Source organism: Mus pahari, chromosome 17, assembly GCF_900095145.1.
Source record: "Mus pahari chromosome 17, PAHARI_EIJ_v1.1, whole genome shotgun sequence".
Classification (NCBI taxonomy): domain Eukaryota; kingdom Metazoa; phylum Chordata; class Mammalia; order Rodentia; family Muridae; genus Mus; species Mus pahari.
Window position 1 is genome coordinate 61,649,199 of NC_034606.1, and position 8,513 is coordinate 61,657,711.

Consider the following 8,513-nt stretch of genomic DNA (forward strand, 5'->3'; position numbering starts at 1 on the left):
CTGGTAAGACACTACTTCAAAGGGAGTAGCCAAGAGATGCTGGTAAGACACTACTTCAAAGGGAGCCTCCATGTTTCTGGGGGGAAAAATAATATTTGAATCAATAGTGGGGTTAAGAGATAGTCAGAATGCTGGTAAGACCCTGTACTTCAAAAGGAGTCTCCATAAATATATTTCTGGGGAAAAGAAGTAGTATTTGAATCAATAGAACCAGTAAAGAATAAATTCTATCAATGATGCCTGTGAACCTGATAATCTAAACAGAACAAAAACGTGGAGGGGTGTGGGGAAATTCACCTTCTCTCCTCAATCTGGACCACTCGCCATGTTTGCTCATAGGTCTACTCAAGCAGAAGCTTATGCAAACAACTGCCTGGCTCTGAGGCCCCCAAAATGATTCAACCAAGCTTTCTAGTTCCTTAACTTACCAATGACAGATAGTGGGACCACGGAGTCCTCAGTATCACAGGGGCCAATTCCCATAATATTTTTTGACCGCATCTATTAGCTCTCTCTTTGCTTCTGTTGGCTTCCTCCCTGTCCCGTTTCTTTGATTTTCAGTGCACACAGTGGACTTTCAAGCTACAGCTGGGCCTGGGCTTCTTCTCTAAGTTGTGCTTCCATATGACCAGTGGCCTAACTGATACCTGCATATCTCAACATTTAAAATGCCACATGTCTAAAATCTTCCCCGTCTTCCATCACGAGGCTCTCTAAGAATGTCACCACATGGGCGCAGCTACTTGGACCAGAAGCAAGAGTCTAATGTGGCAAATACCCACCCACTTCTATCCAACTTGCAGTCCTTTACAGAGCCTGCTTGATTTTACAGGCAACTCAAGCTTTTCTCAAACTGGTCTACCTTGACCATGTCTTCCACCAACAACACCTGTCCAAATAGACGTGACCTAATCGAGCTCCTTGAACTCTTTCTTGCCTGCCTTACCGCATATCCATTCCACACACACAGGTTCTCCACACATGAGCCAGAGTGAATTGCTGGAGTTCATCAAATCCTTTCTTTGCTGAATGCCCTCCAAGGCCATCCATATTCTCACAAGCACACACGGCTTTATGGCTCCTAAGGTCTGTTTCTCCAGTCTCTGTATCTCATTGCACTCTCCTCACCTGGTGTCTATAGCTACACTAGTCTATAGTTTTCAGGAGGTGGGGGATACACTGCATTCTGCTCAGGCCATCTGCACAAACCTGTCACAGTGACTGAAATGGCCTTCTCCTCTTCCACTCTATCTTTTCCTGACCCGGTCTGAGCTCTCTGTGGAAGCTCGGGCTGAGTTCTCTGTTCAGACTCCAGGGATTGCCACTAAAGTTTATTCCATTGCACTGTAGGGGCTTCATTACGTCATTCACCTAAAACCACGCTAATCTTGGGATCAAAGCCGGAAGTTACCAACCCTCATGTGGCACCTACTCCGTATGTGTGTATGTGCGTACAGCGGGCCAGGAACTAGTTTAAGGCTTTAATACATCGCCCCAGGTAATCCCCATAGCAGTTCTCTTTACCAGTCTGTTCTTATTGCATATACAGATGGAAAATGGACATTCAGGTTGAGTGGCCTTCACCTACTGCCTCTTATCCACAGAGAGCGAATGCCTGAATGGGGAACAAGAACTCCGGCTTTGGTGGTAAATAGCACCAGGTATAAGCCTTGGTCAAATTACCTAACTGAAGACCTCCAGCTTTCTGAAAAAAAAAATGGGAGTAATATCATTTACCACAAAATTAGCATGATGAGAGTTTAAGTATGATAATGTTTGTCTAAGGTTAGCATGTAGGCAGACCACAAAACTAGCATGATGAGAGTTTAAGTATGATAATGTTTGTCTAAGGTTAGCATGTAGGCGGTCCTCAATACACTCGATCCCTTTTCCTTCTTCCAATAATCAGAATCCCATGGATGCTTTTATCTACATTTGAAATACATACTAGCATGTATACTTTATCTTAGACACCCTGAAAGAGGGCTTCTTGTTCTCAGAGCTCTTATAAAGCTTGTAAGGAAGGTAGGGAAAGAACTTATTTCTATAGTACTCTTGCTGTATATAAATAAATAGTTCTCTTTGGAGAAGTGATATGTCCCATAAAACAGTTTGAGCCCTCAGCTCCCAATCCTGGTTTCAACTATTGCCAGGAAACAGTCACAAAAGGTGTAGCCCATTTTCATCTCTGAATACCTGACTACCGACCTGGTTTAAAGGAACTTACAGCGAGAAGTGCGGTTTAAACAGCCTTAGAGCATTAAGAGCTTGACTACTTCAGATCAGTCAGTTGTATGTATCACAAAACAAGCATCTCGAACCATCTTTGGCTGCTGCCAAAGTGTAACCTCCTTTTAGTAACGTAAACTAAAGTGTGAAAGTGCTTCACCCTGGCATCCAGCAACTCATTCCTTCAGCAAACAACTTTGAGAATGAAAGTGTAACGGAAACTTTGGAAATCACAGAGGAGGGCTTAAGGCACAGCCCTGAACTCAAGGAACTCACCCTATTAAAGAAAACAGATTGGAAACAGAAAACTTTTACATAGAGTTACAATAAACATCTTTGCTGTTATTCTCTGACTAAATACTTGCTGAAATAATCAGCCAATCGCGGCATGGGTAAGAAAGAAAAGAAAGATGCCTGCAAGCACCAGGGCTGAGAAAGCTCTTGACCCTCCCCTACCCGCACTACCCCCCCCACCCCACCCCACAAGTCTTAGTTCTTTATCCCCTTACTCAGGTCCAACGAGAATGACGCCTACCAATCTATGAACATTTATTTAGAATGTATCTACCTCATTGTCTCCCCAGATCACTAACCTGGAGTAATGTCCCCATGACTTTCTGGACTCCACATTCTTTAGCTGCTGTGTGTGGTTCACATAGTCACTGGGCATCTTGTCTCTCCCATTGCCACCTCAGAACCTCTCCACGTGTTGTCTCCCCTGCATAGCACTCTCCTCCCTGCACTCCTAAGGATGCATCCCGGGCTCAGCTAGGACAACTTGAAGGAATTAAAAGCCATGTGGCTGGGAAGTGCCTCTGGGACTCACACATCTGAAGGAGTGCTCCCATGTTCTCAGAGCACGCTCTCCTTGCCCTCTCAGGACTCGTCAGTCTGCTTACACTTACACTTGTGTGCTAATTTGACAAATGGCCACCCGCCTAACCAGGGAGGAATCTTCACGGGATGGAGTGGGTGCCACATTGGCAGACTACATACTCCTAGTATCTGGCACTGTGCCCGTTATATTCTGCAAATATCAAAGCAACTTGAAATTGTGTTCATTACAGGCATGGGCATACGTGCTTGCTGGTTTGGGGAGTGCGGTGGGGGAAGGTGGGGGTGTGTACCGATGAATGATCCTAATACCTCACAATTAAGCAGCAAGTTTATCTTGATCACCAAGAGAAAAAACAGCTACACTGCCCCCCCCCACACACACACACACAAATGTTGTGAATGCTTCTAAAAGTCAGATTTTTGACAGAATTCCTTCGGCCTTTCTTTCCACTGTATGGAAACAGGCTAGAATAAACATCACAGGCAGAGCTCAGCAGCTCAGGTCCCATCCACTAAGGTACAGAGGCAAGGTCAAAACTTAACTGTCAAGTTAGTGTCAGGTTTCAAAGCTGGAACAAAAGGCTGAGGTGCCTATTTAACATATCAAAGTGGATGCTGGCTTCCAAGTTCTCCCTGCATCCCTCAGCCCCCAGTCCCTACTGGTTACAGGGTCCTTCTGACTGGCATACCCACCTTCTACCCTGCACTCTCCAGCCCAGGGACTGGGCTGCTCTTCCCTATATAATCCAACCATTCCGGTTGCCCGCTGTGTGTACTTTGGGCCTCCTGGCTGTGGCACCTTGTTCCCTTCTGTCCCTCTCTAAACTGTCTCCTCATACCAGGGTACTTTGCAGTTACTCATTCAGTTAGCAGACTTTCAATTTAACGCATGTATTAGCAGGTGTCTCAAGCAGCAAATCGCCTACACCTAGACCCTGGTTATCGAACATGTTGGGGTTTCAATCTTTGATCTGCTGCTAAGTTGGTGGGGGGGTCCTCAAAATGAGAAACTTCTCAAATGCTGTACCTGTGGCTCAGCACCAACCCAAGACCTCAAAAATGGTAAACAAAACTGTCCCGAGTCTGACACTGGAGGGGTGACCTTCCGCTAGGACGGCAAACATTTGTTCTGCCTGATAAGTGAAAGTGTAGGGGGAGCTAATGACGTCAGGGTGAACTTTCCACCACCGCCATTGGTCTGGTCCTTCAGACCATCTCAATGTTGACCAGTCTACTCCAACAGCCTGGCAGAGGCAGCTGACGGTCAACGTGGCAGTGACCCTTGGGTTGGGCAAGTGAGTAACAGCAACCCCTGTGCAACTCAAAAGGCGAAATATCTTCTATCTGAAGAACTGGTTTCAAGTCACATCGAAAATGTGCCTCCGATAAATGGCTATAGTGCTGGCATGAAAACAAATCTGATATTACCTCTACACTAAAGTGCCTTCATGTCCCCAATGATACAGTCCTACTCAAAGCTCGAGAGCAAGAAAACTGGCCATCCAACTCACTGTTTCTCATTGAAACATGGAGACATTTTGGGGCTGGGGAGATGACTCCCTTCATACAGGCATGAAGACCTTAATTTGATCCTCCAACAAAAAAGCCAGGCACGGTGGTGGGTGTCTGCAGTCCCAGCACCAAAGGGGCAGAAGACAAGGAGGCTCTTGGGATTTACTGGTTATCTAAAAAATGAGGCAGCTTCGGGATTTTCCAGCTCCTTTTACCCCATGCTTAGACACAGCTTAGAGATAACAACTACAAAGGATGAGAACTGTTGGTAATCAACAGCCTAGGCTGTGGCCTTGTTCTCCACAAGGATTACACGCTTCGCCACGTGAGAGAGGGCATGTGACTGTCAACCCAACAGAAGCACTGCTTTGAGTCTGAGGCCAACTGGGTGCGTTCTAGGCCAGTGTGGGCTGTTGTGTGAAGCCCTCTCTCTAAACAACAAAACAAAACCCTGAAATGCTTGCTAGCGGTGGGAAGACCGGAGTCCGCCTGCTTCCTTACAGATTTTTTTTTTTTTCAGAAGACACAGTTATCTTAAGCAGAAACCCACAACTAATCTTTAGCCCTTATTTTCCCATACAATAGCCAGTTTACCAGACATACAGGGACACATAGCATATGTGACCTTGTCAGGGGAAACTCTTTATGAAATTCAATTAAATTAGTGTTATCTAAGAACTCGCCATGACTGTGAATACAGCAGATTCCCAAACGTCTACATTTCATAACAAACTTAAGGCCACCTCTGGAGATAGCCTTTTCTTTTTCTCCCCCAAATAAATGATTTTCACGTCCTTTAAAGCAACTCAGATATTAAAAATAACCATCTGAACAACTTTTGACACATATTGTAAAACACAGTTTAAAGAAACCTTTAAAGTCTGACTATTGCACCCCTAAATGATGCCCTCATAGTTTTTAAGTACCAACTAGAAATAATTTAATCATAAGTCTAGACTGGAGGGTTTTACATTACAAAAGAATTGTAATCTTTTTAGAAAACCCGTTTAACTTGGTTTAACTTCTCCAGAGGGTTCATTGTAAACCACTGGGCAAGAATATGGACTATTTCTTGAGTTGAGGATTTTCCCACTGGGTTAAAACTCTCTTGGTTTTGCTTTAGTCTCCATCGCCAGTTTCTCAATCAGATGTTCAATATATGGATGTGTAAAACCTCCGCCCACTTGGCCATTTTGAGAACCGCTGTTTCTGCACCACCAATTCGAGATCTTCAAAATTTAAAGTCCTATTTATATTTATTCAGCTCCACAGGTTCTTATTATGATTTTGTTCTTTTAAAAAGTGTCTTTTTTAAATTGTCAATTAAAAAGGGAGACAAACATCTCTCTCTCTCTCTCTCTCTCTCTCTCTCTCTCTCTCTCTCTCTCTCTCTCCCTCTGTCTCTCTCATAGATAGGGGAAACACTTATCCACCCCCACCTCCACTCATGGGACATTCTTTCTTTGATTAAGTTTCTGTGGGTTTTGTTGAATGGAGTCAGAACAGTGACAATTATGTATCTTTCCCTAACGTTTAATACCGTCAGTGATTTAGTAGCAGCTACAAGGATGGAGACTGCCTGCAGGCCTTGCACCATGTCGGTTGCCTACCATCCACCAGCCATCAGACCCAGAACCATTTGCAAAAAGAGAAGTGCAGCCGGGAACTGGATAAATAATTTCCATGTCTGATAATATACTGAATTGATCTTTTAAGCGAAAAGTTATCCATGTATCTGTCATTTTAATTTGTAATGAATAAGCAACCGGCACAGTATAAAGAGGAGAGCAAGCGCTACTGTAAGTCTGTGAACATTTATGTAAAACGAACTGTACCTTAATTATTTATCCAGTCCTGTGCCGTCTTTCCTGAACTGTTTGGGATGGCAGACCCCTGTCACAGAGGTGACTTATCTGAACTTTTTAGAAAGCAAGACAATGATTTAAAGGCCAGTGGGAGTGGACGACATAAGCCAATCAACACCATCACCTGGCCCCAACACCTCCCTCGGTCCAGCTTGCGTCAGCCCAGAAGAGAGGCACTGAGTTGGTTTGCTCTTGGTCACTTGGCTTAAACATTGGTCACACCAATTTCTATTTGCTTTTGGAATTTTGGCTTTTATACAAAGAGGTTCTTATTGAAAGCCTCACTTCGGTGTCACACTGAATTAAAAAAAAAAAAATCAATCCATTGCGTGGTCAGGGGATTGAGCTAGAAGCATTAATTTCTCAGGTTTTATGAACTGACCATATAAAATAATAAAAACTAATTTTTAAAAAAAAGTCACACCGTACAATGCCAGGGTCAGAAGGCAAAGATGACACCGGTTACATGGGAGGATCGTTTTCCTATGCCTCACTGACCCATTCAGAAGAAATTTTACAGGATGACATAACATCCAACAATACCAAGTTACTCAAGGTGCCAGGAGGTGAAGATTCTAGGCCTTATCAACCATGGCTGCCTCACCAGAGGCCATGTGTTGGGCAAGCAAGCTATGGGGTGTTCTGCAAGACTCTCTAAAGGCATATATTATCTCCTTAAAAGAGAGCGACAAACCTATGTAGCTCTCCACACACCAGAAGAGGAATTCAAATGTGTTGGCGAATAACTTATCTGCAATAAAAATTAATCAGCTAGACATTCTTTAAAGGAGATGAGAAAGAAGCAGAAACCATCCAGGACTCAAGATCTTTGCCTTTTAAATGCATATGACGTAAATAATCTCACAACCAATCAGAAGCTCTGTTATAATAGCCCACCAACGCCCATTCCTATAAAAACTAAACATTGTCCTCTGGTTAAGAAATTCCCAAGTTGGTGCAATACACAAACCATCAGAGTCACATGGACCTACCTGCCCGCTCCCCTCTTCCAGTCTAGCTGTGCCCATTTGATTTATTAACTCTGAGATGGCACCTTTGCCCTCGCCCGTGACAGTGTGTTCTCCACTCTGGAGTTTTCTTTTTTTTTTTTTTTTTTTTTTTTTTCTTTTTTTCTTTTACACTCTGGAGTTTTCTGTCATGTTTTTGCTTTTGTTTTCTCTTGGATGAGTGCTGTTGTAATTCATCCAGAAAAGACTGCGACTCATGGATCTCAGGAAAGTCGCGGAGAAAAAGCACTCTTTTTCAAATGACCATTTTGGCTGCTTAATTGTCATCTTTCCCAATTAGGGATTCATCCTGTTTGCAAATTTATCTGATGAAAATGAGAAAAAGCAAGCAAAGAAATAGCAGTAACTGTTAGGAAATTAAATCCCATTTCCTGGTGGGTCATTAGAGTCAGCAGGAATGTCATCCTGATAGGAGAAGCTTATTGTACGGTGTCTTCATATTAAACGGGGAGCTGAGAGACAGACGTGTGTATACTCCAAACAATGTACTTCCCTTAACATTTCGTGTGTTGGCTTTTAGCATTCTTACTTCTAAGTATACTGAGTAATTATCACAATGGGCACATGAGGTTAAAATCACAAACATACTTCCCTGTCCTTTGAAAAAAAAAATCCAATCTACTTTATGCCAAAAAATTCTAATCACGAAACTTACAGCACTTCCTAAAATTAAATCCACACACACGGAAACTAGCTCAAATGGCCAAGGCCATGGTTAGTTGTTAGAGCATTCAGAGTTTTTGTACACATTTTCATACGTTCAAATGTGGTCAACTTAGTGAAGAAATTGTATGATCTGACCTTGGCAAAAGGCAGAAAACTTCCCTTTTGTAGGAAAAAGCAGGCTTGCATGTGGTAATGATGATGTCTTACAATAATGTCGTGGTGTAATTTCACGTACATCCAGTGATGGGTGTATGCCATTTTGACTTTTAAAATGTAGTAAATACAATATATTTGGTCAGGTTCCAGGATGGTTGAATTGTCAGTATAGAAGGTAGTAAGGGATCACAAACTCCTTCTCTTACAAATGAAAATGGGT

General features: G+C 43.1%; 1 protein-coding gene across 1 annotated transcript in view; it reads right to left on the reverse strand.

Annotated features, from left to right (window-relative positions):
- Positions 1-6,504, reverse strand: part of Slc38a4 (solute carrier family 38 member 4) — a 36,015-nt gene extending 29,511 nt beyond the window's left edge. Inside the window, exon 1 of the mRNA XM_021216433.2 lies at positions 6,414-6,504. The gene's annotated coding sequence lies outside the window, so the exon portion shown is untranslated. The remainder of the gene's footprint in view (positions 1-6,413) is intronic.
- Between the last annotated feature and the right edge of the window lie 2,009 nt (positions 6,505-8,513).